Source organism: Armigeres subalbatus, chromosome 1 (genome assembly GCF_024139115.2).
Source record: "Armigeres subalbatus isolate Guangzhou_Male chromosome 1, GZ_Asu_2, whole genome shotgun sequence".
NCBI lineage: Eukaryota > Metazoa > Arthropoda > Insecta > Diptera > Culicidae > Armigeres > Armigeres subalbatus.
The window spans coordinates 241,629,311-241,645,194 of NC_085139.1; the positions used below are offsets into that span (position 1 = coordinate 241,629,311).

Below are 15,884 nucleotides of genomic sequence, written 5' to 3' on the forward strand. Positions count from 1 at the left end.
TCTGTATGTGGCTATAAACGAGCGCAAACATATGGTGCCGGGTTCAACTACGACGCAATGCGTGAACTGCAGTTGCACTCCTCTACTACAGTAGTGGTGCATGCCTGCTGATGCTAGGAGGGAAACCCCTTTCTCTGGCTGGGTCTGGCTTTGTTGACGAACCGTCGGTCGTTCGGTCTGGAGTGGCGCCAGAATGCACACAACTGATTAGCTCTGATAAGCGGAGAAGGTTTACCCGAGTGCGTGCCGAGAGGGGACACGTGAAAGTGCACTAAAACTGGATAAGCGCTTTGTAGGTTGCGCAACCGTGGGCAGCCGATCAGCTGAGACAGTCGGCGTGTAAGGCACTGATGCCAGCAGGCCGAATTCGACCATGTTAAAGTTATCGTAGATAAACGTCCAACTGAACTATTACTTTACGAAAATTAAGATTTGTTTTTAAATAAATGAAATATTATGAAAACTAGTGAACTCTTTTAGTGGAATGTCTTCACCTGTCATAAGACGACCTTTGGTCCCTTTCGACCTTTTGTTCTTTTCGACGTTTTTGCCACGTTTGACGTTTTATCCTTTCGACCTTTATTTCGTATTCTAACAGTAACCTGCCAGAACTACTTAAGTTGGGAAAAAGTCGTTTGGCCGAAACCCATTTCGCCGAATGCCACTAGGCTGAAATGCCTTTGGCCGAAAGGGCCATCCAGCCGAATAGGTCATTTGGCCGATTCGGACATTTGACCGAATAGGACATTTGGCCGAATACATTTGGCAGAATAGATCATTTTAAAAGTGTGAGATGCGGAGCGAGAAGTGGAACGTCTCACCCCGCACTCCTCATTTCTCATTTCCCGCTGTAAAAAGTTAGAGGCGTGAAGTGAGTAGTGAGACGTCCCACTATTCACTTCGCCCTTCTCACTTTTCGCAATGCGAAGTGAGAAATGAGGAGAGAAAAGTGAGACTACTTACTTCTCACTGTTAAAAGTGATTAGTGCAAAGAAGGGAAGTGAGATGTTTCACTACTAACTTCACGCTTCACGCTTTTTTCAAGCGAAAAGTGAGAAATGAGGAGTGAGAAATAAAACGTCTCACTACTCACTCGTCATTTCTCACTTCACACTGCGAAAAGTGAGTAGCGCGAAGTGGGTAGTGAGACGTCTCACTACTCACTTCGCGCTTCTCACTGTTTACAGTTAGAAGTGATAAATGAGAAGTGAGTAGAGAGACGTCCCACTTCTCACTCTTCACAGCGAGAAGTGGGAAATAGGTATAGAGAAGTGAGACGACTCATTTTTCACACCCTATTTATCACTTTTCAAATGTCCTATTCGGCCAAATGACCCTTTCGGCCAATTTACTTTCGGTCGAACACAAAATGCATAATCTGCCAAACAACGTTCGGCCTAGTGGCCTTCGGCCAAATGCCACTCGGCCGAACGGTATTTCGGAAGTAGGAATAGGATAGAAGATGGAAATGGTATGAAAGCCATTCTTTGCAGTTCTAGCAATCGCTAGAACTGCAATTGCTAGAACTGCAAAGACATTTCCATGGAAAGATACAAAGTGGTAGGGATGAAACGGGCCTGGGATTGAATCCACGATCTCCTGCGTATGATGCACAAGTGGTAGCCATATGACCACCAAGCCCATTCAGCAACCATTTGCACTCTGTTTATTTACAGATTAATTAAAATTCGACCAAATTCGCCAACACGATTCAAAGTTTTTACTGCTTTTATTCTGGAAAAGTGCTGAGTTAAGAGATGTTTTCTTTCAGAAATTTAGATCTAAGCTCCTCGTTATAGTGAAGGTCGATAATCTTCCTTTGAAACATTTCAAATACAATTTATAATTCACATCATAAAACGGTGCACTTTGGTCCAGGATACAGATTTACGCGGAAAGATGCATTTTACGCCAAAACTATATTTTTTTTAGAAAAAACAGTTGTTTTACAAAATTGTTCGAAATAGTAAGGCCATCATAATGGTTCTACCAAAAAATAGGGTGGACCATCATATAAAAAAAAATAGAAAATATTTTTTTTATTTCTCATAATATTTACATGTAATGTTCTACAAAGTTGTAGCGCAGCTCATTCCAATCAATTTTGCTAAAAAAACACTTTTCTGTAGCTCTTAAGTTGGCTGATTTAGAGCAATTTTACCTAATTGGATTAGGGTGTACCTCAAAAAAACTGTATTTTTGATCTACTTTTTTTGTTTTACATTTCTCGAAAAAGTCGTCTTCAGGTGACTTTTAGAGCTTAAAAAAATGCAACTTTTGATGGGTAAATACGCTCAATATCTTTTTCCGATCAAAAGTTATAATCGTTTTTCTGTCAAAATTACATTTTTTTCATAAGTTGATATCTCCGGTTAGGGCAGACCAAAAAAATATATTCACACGGCATCTGAAAGAGAAATTAATATTCTTTATTATGTCAAAAAATTAAGGATATGTTATTTTTTTATCTCAAGTTTCACCAATTTTACTAAAATCATGTTTTTTTTTTCAAATAAATTGATATAACTCGCCAGCGTAAGAAGATACAGACGATATTCTTATAGAAAACACACGTTTTAAAAAGCCTCAAAAGGTGACATCCGCGAGAAATGAAAATGAAATGAGCAGATCATAAATATTCTTTTTGAGGGACACCCTAATCCTGGTAAGTAAAATTGCTCTAAACAAGTGAGCTTGAGAGCTACATAAAAAGTTTATATGGCAAAGTTGATGGGAAAAAGCTGCGCTACAACTTTGTAGATCATTTCATGTCAATTTTCCGTGAAATAAAAAAAAATTTCACATTTTTATAAAATGGCCCACCCTATTTTTCAGTTACTTTATAATAAAGGCCCAAGTATCCAGAACAACTTTGTAGAACAAATTTTGTTTCTTAAAAGTATGCTTCAGACCGAAAATGCATCTTTTCTCGTAAATCTTGCAATACGATGATAATGATAAAATTTATAAAAAGTGTTTAAGCTGTAGATTTTTTATTTACCATTTCTCATGTGTCTGAATGTCATCTTCTGAAGACTTTTGGGGCTTTTCAAAACGCGTGTTTTGCTATAAGAATATCGTCTGTATCTTCTTCCGTTGTCGAGTTATATCAATTTATTTGAAAAAACATGATTTTAGTAAAATTGATAAAACTTGAGATAAAAAATAACATATCTCCAATTTTTTGACATAATAAGGAATATAAATTTCTCTATCAAATGCCGTGTAAACATATTTTTTCGGTCAGCCCTAACCGGAGATATCAAATTATGAAAAAAAATGTAATTTTGACAGAAAAATGATTACAACTTTTAATCGGAAAAAGATTTCGAACATATTCACCCATCAAAAGTTGCATTTTTTGTGCTCCTAAAGCCACCCAAAGACGGCTTTTTCGAGAAATCTAAAACAAAAAAAGTAGATCAAAAATACTGTTTTTACAGTATAGGTACACCCTAATCCTATTAGGTAAAATTGCTCTAAATCAGCCAACTTAAGAGCTACAAAAAAAACTTTTTAAGCAAAATTGATTGGAATAAGCTACGCTACAACTTTGTAAAATATAACATGTCAATATTCTGAGAAATAAAAAAAAATCTAATTTTTTTATATTATGGGCCACCCTATTTTTTGTAAGAACCATAAAGATGGCCTTTCTATTTCGAACAATTTTGTAGAACAACAGTTTTTTCTAAAAAATATAGTTTTGGCGTAAAATGCATCTTTCCGCGTAAATCTGTATCCTGCACCATAGTGCGGTGTTGAGAAAATGGAGATTTCTTAACTGCGGTCTACAAAATCAACAAGATGAGGGAAATGTACCAGTTTTCAGCAACAAACTGTGCCAAAATGTTTCGCGCCCATTTCGTTTCAAAAGCTTTAATGTTGGAACATAAACGTTCGACGTGTTGTTCCGTGCCTTGTAGCTTTATGGTCAAGCCATTGAGATGTTTGATAATATCTTCCAGAAAACCTAAGTCCCTCGACCAGTGACGGGAAATGTCATTTCGATGTCATGGAACTAATTTGCTACTAACTTTTAACACAAGTTATTTACAATTATGTTCGCCATATAAACATGTAGCCCTTAAAGGACCCGAAACTTTTTCTAACAGGTCATTTCTCGCTTAACTTTTCAAAAGGACCTAAGTAATATTTTTTTCTTGAATTAATTTGAATAGCGCAATCAACAGAACAACATGAAAGCTTTTGATTGCGCTATTCAAATTATTTCATGAAAAAAATGTCCTTTTCAAAAGCGAGATTTCTCTAAACATGATATTGCCGACGTAAGACCCGAATTAGTGTCAAATGACATTCCATGAATTTTTTTTTAAATTTCGCTCTCATGGCTCACACTTTGTATTTAGAACAACGATCAGTTGGACAAAGCTTTAGGATCCTTTAAGCATTACATGTTAATCAAAAAATCCCGTCTCTGCCCTCGACCATTCAGAATCATTCAGTCCGGGCATTGGGTTTACTTTAGCTTGTAAAAATAGTGCAATTTTGTTTTGAATAGAATAAAATCTCTCTTGTATTGTGCGAGATTGATTCTCTCCGTGACAGTTTCTTGTCTATTTCGATCTTTTATCCATTTCGACCTTTTGTCCTTTTCGATCTTTTGTAGCTTTCATCCTTCTCGACATTTTTTGGCCCTAACCCGTAAAAAATCCTATGAAGGAGGCTTCTTTGGAGATTTTTTCCAGATTTTCATTTAAATTCTTTTCGAGAATTCCTTTATATATATTTTTTTTCGTTAATTAACTTATGAATTTTTTCGGTACTTTCTTTAAAGGAACTTTAGAAAACTTCGTACGAAAATTTCTTAAGAAAACCATTAGGAAGTCTTTTAGCAATATCCTCGGAAATGTTAAAGGGAATTCTTTTGGAACCTCCGTTAGGATTTCATTCGAAATCCCTTTAGAATCTCAATTGTTGTCAATACAATTGTTCCTACGAAAATTCGTCAGAGATTCCTTCCAAAGTTCCTCCAGTAGCTTCTGTGAAAAATCCTTTAAGCAGCTTTTCCGGTAAAACTTTTGAACCATCGGAAATTCCTCCAGTATTTCCACAGATAACAGATATTTAGGCTACAACAAATTTTATGGAGTCGTTTTGTTGATTTTTCTCGGTGAACAAAAACTAAACACAATTATTTCTGCGTGACGTTTCGGTCTACACTGAAAATAATCGAAACACTCGATCCAAGAATCCTTGCATCCTTGAATCCACATGAATGTCAAAGTAGGTCTGCTATTCGAATTGAAAGGTATATCTTTCGAGATTAAACTTTTTCACCCTTTGAATTCAAGAACTATTACAACTGAATTTCCAGTCACTCTTAGATATGAAGTGTGTTGATTATTTCATTAAAAGGAATACACTTGGTTTTGCCTACAGTGACTTCAAAGTGTAAAACACTTTCATTTCGATGGTTTTGCTTTTGACAGCGAAGTGTATTTGGTGTTCTACTAAAAAGTCTGTCAAAGTAAAATCCATGCAATTTGAAGGGCTTTACACGTTCCCATCAAAACTATGTTGTGCTTTGAAAAAAATATTGAGCTTATATTGCGATCTGTGGCAGAGCATGAAGGACGCTCTATGTTCCCATCATGCCAATTGAAAAGAAGATATTCCTATCAGGAAGTAAGTTAGTATGTAATTAAGTTAATAATATTATCAACACATGCTATTATTTTCTTTATTTGCAGAAATCGAATATTGATGGGAAATATTTTCTAAGAGGTGACCAGACTGCAGATGAACATATTGCGTGTAGCTTTAAGGTAGGTAGAAATTACATAAATTAAATAGGCAATCATCATATGTATTGTAAAAATGTCTCTCTCTTTATAGAACCCGGCGGAATTATTATCCCAAAGTTTTGAAAACACCAGTCAAAATGCTGCATGGTGCGGTTTGGTAGAACCCCGACCACATGAAGATAGTTGGATTGTGTAAATACATGATAGATTACGATATTATATATAATTCTTGAAATATTGGTAAATTAAAATTAAATGGAATTGTCATACACGGTTTTTATATCATTTATTGCGGATCTTCCGCAGCTGTAAAAGTTCTACCGCAAGCCTGAAAATCTTCAATACACTGAAACAAAAATGTGATATTTGGCGTTGTCATCGTAGAATGCCATGCCAAACAGCAGAGAGAAAGTATGAAGTGACAGCTGCGGTAGTTTAAAAATTGAACCGTAAAGAGGAAAATCTTCTCTGAAACAGCAATATTACGAATATGAATTTAAAATGGAATATTGAATATTCGATTTCAATACAATATCATTCTGAATATACTGTAGAGACATTTTTTTCTTAAGTTTTAAACACTTCTGCCGAAAGTGATTTGCTATTCTAACGAATATGTGGCATACTGAGTAACTTAAAGTGTTTTGCACTCGAGTTCCACATGTTTGACCAGTAGGGCAAATCAAAGTGCAAAACACTTTATAGGAGCGTGTATATTTTCTTGAGTGTACTGCTTTGCCTCGACCATCTTCAGACGCATATCGATGAAAAATTAAAAATGCAACAAATATTAATGAAAATTTTGTGTAAACTTTTGAGTTGATATACGTTGGTTCACTACTGTCATCTACTCAATAGATTGCGGAAGTATATATGGACGCAACTGATTAACAACCGTCGAACACGGCCAATGCGTTTGACAGTCGCATTTGCGCTGCGTTTTTCACAACAACGATCCTTGCGCCATTTTCAAACGATTGCCAATCGCGTTCCCAATTCTAAATACATTTGAATTAACGATTTCAGATATTTACACACGTATTAGATGTCAGCCCAACAGCCCTGACACGACGGCCCTCAGGAGACAGGAGGTTTGCGCAGGCCCAATAAGCCGCCTGGAAAACCAATAATTACGAACAATATAAGAGATAATGCGACTCGATATAATCGGCAAAGACCTAGGCGACGAATAAAGGATCACGATTGGAAGCTTGGAACATGGAACTGCAAGTCGCTAGGTTTCCCCGCAACTTCGACGTCGTGGCGCTGCAGGAGATTTGCTGGACAGGACAGAAAGTGTGGAAAAGCGGGCATCGAGCGACTACCTTCTACCAAAGCTGTGGCACCACCAACGAGCTGGGAACCGGCTTCATAGTGCTGGGTAAGATGCGCCAACGCGTGATTGGGTGGCAGCCAATCAACGCAAGGATATGCAAGCTGAGGATAAAAGGCCGTTTCTTCAACTATAGCATCATCAACGTGCACTGCCCACACGAAGGGAGACCCGACGATGAGAAAGAAGCGTTCTACGCACAGCTGGAGCAGACATACGATGGATGCCCACTGCGGGACGTCAAAATCGTCATCGGCGACATGAACGCACAGGTAGGAAGGGAGGAAATGTATAGACCGGTCATCGGACCGGATAGTCTGCACACCGTATCGAATGACAAGGGCCAACGATGCATAAACTTCGCAGCCTCCCGCGGAATGGTAGTCCGAAGCACCTTTTTCCCCGCAAAAATATCCACAAGGCCACATGGAGATCACCTAACCAAGAAACGGAAAATCAAATCGATCACGTTCTAATCGACGGTAAATTCTTTCCCGACATCACGAACGTCCGCATTTAACGCATTGCGAATATTGAATCCGATCACTACCTCGTTGCAGTATGCCTGCGCTAAAAACTCTCGACGGTGTACAACACGCGTCGAAGTTGGACGCCGCGGCTTAATATTGGGCGGCTACAAGACGGTAGACTAATCCAAGAATACGCGCAGCAGCTGGAAGTGGCACTCCCAACGGAAGAGCAGCTAGGCGCAGCGTCTCTTGAAGATGGCTGGAGAGATATTCGATCCGCCATTGGTAGCACCGCAACCGCTGCACTAGGCACGTTGCCCCCAGATCAGAGAAACGACTGGTATGACGGCGAATGTGAGCAGTTAGTAGAAGAGAAGAACGCACCATGGACGAGATTACTGCAATACCGCACGAGGGCAAACGAGGCACGATACAAACAGGCGCGGAACAGACAAAACTCGATTTTCCGGAGGAAAAAGCGTCAGCAGGAAGATCGAGACCGTGAAGAGACGGAGCAACTGTATCGCGCTAATAACACACGAAAGTTCTATGAGAAGTTAAACCGTTCACGTAAGAGCCACGTGCCACAGCCCTATATGTGTAAGGACATAAACGGGAACCTTCTTACGAACGAGCGTGAGGTGATCCAAAGGTGGCGGCAGCACTACGAAGCGCACCTGAATGGCGATGTGGCAGACGAAGATGGCGGTATGGTGATGGACCTGGGGGAACGCGCGCAGGACATAATTCTACCGGCTCCGGATCTCCAGGAAATCCAGGAGGAGATTGGCCGGCTGAAGAACAACAAAACCCCTGGGGTTGACCAACTACCAGGAGAGCTATTTAAACACGGTGGTGAGGCACTGGCTAGAGCGCTGCACTGGGCCATTACCAAGATTTGGGAGGAGGAAGTTTTGCCGCAGGAGTGAATGGAAGGTGTCGTACATACTTTGGACTCCGCAAGACGCTACGATCGAATAGAGTTCGCCGTCGTACCAAGCTGACTACCTACAAAACGCTCATTAGACCGGTAGTTCTCTACGGACACTAGACATGGATGATGCTTGTGAAGAACCAACGCGCACTGGGAGTTTTCGAAAGGAGAGTGCTGCGTACCATCTATTGTGGGGTGCAGATGGCAGACGGTACGTGGAAGAGGCGAATGAACCACGAGTTGCATCAGCTGTTGTGAGAACCACCCATCGTTCATACCGCGAAAATCGGACGACTGTGGTGGACCGGGCACGTAGCCAGAATGTCGGACAGTAATCCGGTGAAAATGATTCTCGACAACGATCCGACGGGCACAAAAAGGCGAGGTGCGCAGCGGGCAAGGTGGATCGATCAGGTGAAAGATGATTTGCGGATCCTTCGTAGACTGCGTGGTTGGCGACGTGTAGCCATGGACCGAGCCGAATGGAGAAGACTCTTATATACCGCACAGGCCACTTGGGCCTTAGTCTGAATAAATAAATAAATAGATGTCAGCATAAACATCTGTTATCTGTGGTACTTCTATAGAAATTGCTTCCGGAGTTCTTTCGGGAATGTATTCAGAAATGTATTAAAAAATCATTCTGGAACCCCTTTGTGGAATTCCTTGGAGATTATTTAAGAAATTCTTTCGAAAATACTTGTAGTAATTCTTTAGTAAATTACTCTAGGAATTTGGAAAATCCATTCGAAATTCCTCAGGAAATTCTTTCAAAAGTTTCTTTAGCAAAAATCCTTCATAAATTCCTTCAGATTTTTTTATACAAAAATTCCTTCGGGAATTCCTTAAAGCACATTTCATGTGATTCCTTCAGGAATTCTTTCGGGGACTCGTATTGGAAATTTCCACGACAAATTAAGAAAATTACGCTTATTTAGCGTGTGCTTCCGTGGACGGTTACAATAGAGGTGCTGGGTGAGCGTGTTTTGCGAGGCGCCTACTTCGTTGTCAACCATCGTCATATGAGAGTGTCCTTTATGAGCGCTCGTTGTGAGTGAAGCCAACACGTGCGTGGTGGGATGCTATAAGCGATAGGTATCATCTATTTAAGGCGAATGCATACCACACAGTTTTATCGCCGTTTTATTCCGCCTTGGGTATATGGGACCTCCCGTTCGTCGATTGTGAATACTGTTCACGCTAAAACTAACTAATCAAACACATCTCAGACATCTCAAAATTTTAATAAAAAACTTATTTTAAGAAGTTCATTTTTAGCGTGTTGATATACAGTTGACTTTGAAACTGGAAATTTGTTCTGAGATGTCTACCCGTTTTGTGCTACTGTGAACTACTGTCAAATACCGGATTGCTGAGAAAATCAACTCAACGCGTATTCGCGTGATTTGAATTAGAACTGTTCGCCGATTGAAATTTTATCGGCGGCGGCGTGATCGATCATTTTTAGTCAGCGTTGAAAACGTGGTTTGGTGTGGACTAATTGTATGCAAGAAACATCCTGCGGGTTTTTTCGGAAGCTTCCACGAGTTCCCCCGTAAGTCCCTCCAGGAATTTATTCGGATGTTTCTTCACTGATTCCCACGGAATTTCCTTCATGAACTCCCACGGAATTTCCTTAAGAAATTCCTCTAGAAGTTATTCCAGGATTTCCTCAGAAAGTTAGTTTAGATGTTTTTTTTCCGAAAGTTCATCCCGAAATTCCTCCAGAAGGTCGTCATAAATTGCTCCGGAGATTTCATCCAAGAATGCCTCCGAAAGTTCCTCTAGGAATCCATTCGGAAGTTCCTCCAAGAAATCCTCCAGAAATTAATCTGGGAATTCCTCCGGAAGTTCCTGCAGGATTTCTTCTGGAAGTTCCTCAAGGATTTCCTTTATCTGAACGTTACTTCTCTATTTCCCACGGAATTTCCTTCAAAGAAGGTAAAAAAATTGTATCGACTCCGGACGTGTTTTCTTCAGTAAGCAGAACGATCGACCGGTCATCGCAATTTGGTTTTGCTTAGTGCGGTCGATAGTATTAGAATAATTAGTGTTCGTTCGAATGTGTTTGTTTAAAATCAATCAAACTACACGCTATACATGGCATACCGTTTACCGAAACGAATCTTGCCACACTTCCTACACCTTATATCGAACATCCCAGTTATTTCGCGTAGAAGTGCAGATGACTCGTCGGCGTCTATCAAAGCGAGTATCATGTCAATATTTTCCTACCAATTCCTTAATTGACTTGCATTTGGATACGGCCGGCGCTGATATTGCTTTTTGGGTCACCAGTTCTTACACATTGAAGATGATTTTAGTCCCAAACCTTATCTGTTCTCTGTGTAATTACAGCTGACACGGCAAACACGGAGTAGCTGTGTTAGCTTTGAAGAAATCCTTATACATACAGTTATTTGCAAATACTGATTTTTCTGTGTTGGTGTTTGTTTCTCGTTGACAAAAATAGGCCGTCGGACAATGAAGTAAAATAATATCAATCAAACTTGTCAACTAAGATAAAATTAGTTAACATTACTCTAGTTTTGTCAGCTGAATTTTTAAATACAATCCTTTTACTTGATTGAAAAATAAAATAGATTATGAGAATATTGTAATTGCCGGTTTTTGTTGAGTTAAGACTGCTCGAACAAAATAAAGTAAACCTTAACAATATGATGATTTTAATTTAATCAGACCAGTGTTTTTTTAACATATTTGAAACCATCGTATTGGAGTTGAATCTTCTCATTTAATTTTTATTGCTGAATCTCAGTTAAAATTTTCACAGTCGGCTTATTGGCAAAAAGTTTTTATTGACCCTCTAAGGCTCAAGTCCGCCTTGAGAGGGACACTATAATTCTTTTTTTTTTGTTGTACACAATTCGAAAAGTTTGTGATGTTGTAAAGAATATAAGCTTCAATGTAAAGTTAGAAGTAATACAATATTAAATTTCTAAATTACACTTACTTCACAATAATCTTTGCAAATTGATATGTTTTGCCTTTCTCGTACAACAAAGTTGTAGTGAAAGGCTACCATTGCACTCCAAAATCGAACTTTTTATAGTCTCGGAGACCAATGAATTTATATAGGCTAGATGTACCAGTTGTGGCTATAGCACCAGTTGTCGCACTAGTGCTTTATGTGCCAAATGGCCAATCAAATCACCGCAAACCAAGTTCATATCGATAAAGCATATTCATATAATACGATAACTCCTTTGATTTCCTCCAAAACAAGCAAAGCATTATTGTAAAAATAGATTTTGCTTAATTTTTGACGTCCTTTGCACCAGTTAACGCACTAGTGGTTCCAATTTGGCCAATCCCATAAGAAAACAATTGGATTTGCCAAATAAGGAACCAAAATTAAGAATAGTTCCATAACTGGTGCATGCGTTCCTAATGTGGATAAATCAATTTTGAGGATAATTATTGTGGTTTTCAAATCTGTTCTAAGGAGCAAGAAGTAAAACCTTTCGCTTGATATATAAAGTCAACCCACCTAACTTTTACTTATTTTTAAAAAATAGTTGTTCTTAGGTATGGCGACAATTGGTACACCCACCCTACCAATCGAATCAGCTCGTCGAGCTGAACAAGTGTCTGTCTATCCGTGTGTATGTATGTGTGACGAAAACCGAAAAACATTAGCCACATTTTCATATACAGTCGACTCTCTACATCTCGATGTTCTATATCTCGATATCTCTCCCTATGTCGATGGTTTCCTCAGTCCCTTCAATCTACATACATTTGAGCTTTCTATATCTCGATAACCTCCCTATCTCGATATCTCTCTATCTCGATGGGTTCTGATCATATTTTGTTCAGGATTCACTCTCCTTATGTCGATATGATCATATTTTTAGGCTACTAGACCATCTTTGGACAATAACAAACACATCATCAACAGGAAACGACATTTGTTTTGTTGTCGTTTTTCATAGCAACGAGCTTTTTTTGGATCTAGTACCCATTCCAATTTTCCTTCCATTCCTCGATCTCTCCCTATCTCGATGGTCCCTTCAATATCGAGATGTGGAGAGGCGACTGTAGTAATCCTGAACCGATTTACTCGCAATAAGTTTCATTCGACAGGGGACAATCCCTAGTTGATCACTATTGAATATAATAACGATCGGTCATTTCGTTTGAAAGTTATGAAGAAAATTGTGTGTTGAGCCAACCGTATGTTGGTTGTTTGCCTTACAGCGTTTACGAGAGCCGTAATGTAGACAATTATTTATGATGTGTATCGCACTAAGGCAAAACAAAGGGATTGAATCGAGAAAGGCATCGTCACCGCTAGGAGGATTAATCTGGGTTTTTTATACATAATTGATTAAGAAAATTATTTTGAGCTTTTTAGTGGAATGTCTTCACTTGTCATAAGACGAGTTTGTACCATCCCTATAGGGATATTATAAGATATATTATATTAATTAATTATCATATTAATTCCAACACTTGATTAAGTGGTGGAATTAAAAGGGATGGTACAAACTCGTCTTATGACAAGGGACATAATTGGTGTTTTTGTCCACAATGTTCGAATGTTCAAAATATAAGTAGTTTAGTAATTCTTTACAATTCACCTTCTAATGTTAAGGTGCGGTGAATATATTACTTTAGCTTATTACATGCAAAATAATAAGTTTGAAAACTAAGCTCCCAATACGAATAGAAATCTTAAAATTTTTATTGTGAGGAAAAGTCGCAATGATGAATAGATTCAAAACATTATTTTGATGGATACAAAATTAGAAAAACATTTTTTTTTCAAATTTAAAATGTGAAATTGATGGAATCGCGAATCGAAAGTTTTAATTGCCAAATCGCGGTGAAATTTATTTTAAGAAGCAAAATAGTAATTTTGAGCGAGCACATAAATTTGGGCTATAAAGCGTGTTGCGAAGCAGTTTAACAAGTTGTATGTTAGAGGTCGGTTACAAGTCGTTAATCGAGATTTACACAGCCAGAGCTATGCTCAGTTAGCAGGTTTGTCGTAGATAAAGTGAGATAATAATAGGAGGAATTAAGGTAGCTCCGTCATTAAATCAATTGATTTTGCACATTATTGAAATAAGTGAAACCTGAGTGAAACGTGTAATGTCGACAAAAATTAATACGATCGATCGAAGCAACCAATATATCGGAACTACGATTTAGCCGTACATTATTTCATTACCAAACATTATTTTATCAAATCCATAGAATGTAAACTTTTTTCTTCGAAACTTATCTGATAGAGGAAAGTTTATTTTATCAGATCCATTCCGTAGTTTTCTAAGCAAATGTTTACTTTAGCAGGAATTTGCTTCAAAATGTTTGTTTACAAAATCATGTTCGTCCAAATCGCAGTGGTTCCGATGTGTCATGTAGACATGTAAGCACCACTTTGTTATTTGAGCATACAAGATTCTATGAATAAATATTTATTTTATCAATTTCGTAGAATGTAAAAAAATCTCTAAAACTAATTTTCCCATATGATTATGGAAATCTTATTGTTTTGGATAATATAACGTGCTTTTTTTAAAAAAAAAAAACCAAGTGATGTTTGGCAGAAGTTGTTTTGTTTGTTTATCGAATTGTTACAAGTGATTCATTTGAACTCTTCGTATATTGCAACTAATACAGTATTGAAACATTTAAAATAAAAATTCAAATAAAACCAGTTGCAAATCCGCCGAAGAAATCATATTTACCGCCGGAAACAACTCCAAATGCCACTCACCTGTTTGGTTGTTCAACGTCCCGACGCAACTCGTGAAAACAGTTCACAATCACCTTTGCACAAAGTTTTCGCCGCGATTTATTTTTTGTCTATCACTTCACACTTGACGCAGGATTTCCGCTGTTTAGATTCTTCGCCGTCACGAATCTGTTTCAATATTTCATTGGTTGGGCCAGACACTTTTTTTTCGGCTTTTGCTTGAATCAAACCACAAAAACACAAATCGCTGGTTTATTGGACCTCGTCTGGTTTTTAATCCACCAGCTCAACCACTCACGGGACCGCAGTCTTGAACGAAGACAAGATCGACGGGATGTAAGCTCACCATCCGTCAATGCCGAAGCGTGCGCTCGCGCCGGAAATTCTCACCAGCGGCGAATGTTTTGAACAATTCTTAATCACTTAAGCCCGATTTCATACACCGACCGACCGCACTTGATTCGGAACCAAAAAAAACACTATCTTCGTACACTTTTTGGGTAGCTTTGTTGAAAACAAACTCTTCTTCTGGTGGAAAAGTCCAACCACTCCTGCCTCGGCGACGACGACGTCGATGTTCGCCCACTCAAAATTCACTCGATGGCGCGGGGCAGTGCCACAGCCCGAAAATCCGGGATTTAGTGCGTGAAAATCACCGCCGTTAGTTTTTCTCACTTTCCGAGTCCGTTCGCCACTTTCCCAAAGCCAGAGAAGCTGACCGTCCGTGCCACAACGGGATGCCCCCGTGCCGTCCAACGCAACGTGTCGACGTCGATATCTCAGCCGCTGCTGCTGCCGTTCCGACTCCTCTTCATCAAACTTTATTGCTTAAATCCTTAATACCGAAAAGTTAATTCTCCTAAAAACTTATTATTATTTGCCCGGACTTAGTTGGCCGAGCCGCGACGATCCGAGAAGGGATTTAGTGTTCTTAGGAGGTCTAGTCCTCGCACACCGACACCGAAAGCCGTTCCGTAGCCAAGTGCCAGCTCGAGAGCTCCGACTTGTCAGTGGAAGGCCCCTCTTTCTTTTTTTGATCGTCGAACGAAACGGCTGGCTCACTCACAACAACGCAAAGCACGGCACATTGAATTGCTCACCTCGCTGCCGTAGTGTGTAATGCAAGGGGATTGGGTTGGTTGAACCGTTCGCAGCGAACGAACGACGCACACTAAAGGGACCAGCAATCTCGCTCACTCTCTCTGCCGAATCCGATCTGACCTACTCCGTTTGGCCATCTCTGTTCCGCACCCCGTAAATGTTATTATTGTTGTTGTCGTCGTCGTCGTTGGTTCCGTTGCTGTTATCTATCCTATCCGAATTCGATGAAGATACTGGGCCGCAGCGCGCTCACATCACAGTCGAACACAGAACAGACGCACCGACGCAGCAAGCCTTCAGTCGAGTTCAGCATCCGTCCGCCGCAAGACCGCCCGAAAGATCAATCCAAGTCACCGAAATCCTCCTGTCGCTCTCTGGACTGAAATCGAACCAAACCGAACCGGACATTGGCCAACAATCGAATGCGGCCTAAACCTCCGGAAATACTGCCGGGATTGTAGATGCTGCATCATCTGTTTGGATTTAACGCGCCATAGACTTGGCAAAATTGTGGGCATCCTCGTTCCAACTCCCCCGACGGCGTTTTTCCACC

At 39.5% G+C, this 15,884-nt stretch overlaps 1 protein-coding gene across 1 annotated transcript in view; it reads right to left on the reverse strand.

Moving 5' to 3' along the window:
- LOC134206115 (pituitary homeobox homolog Ptx1-like) overlaps positions 1-15,664 on the reverse strand; it is a 238,426-nt gene extending 222,762 nt beyond the window's left edge. The window contains exon 1 of the mRNA XM_062681807.1: positions 14,252-15,664. The gene's annotated coding sequence lies outside the window, so the exon portion shown is untranslated. The remainder of the gene's footprint in view (positions 1-14,251) is intronic.
- Between the last annotated feature and the right edge of the window lie 220 nt (positions 15,665-15,884).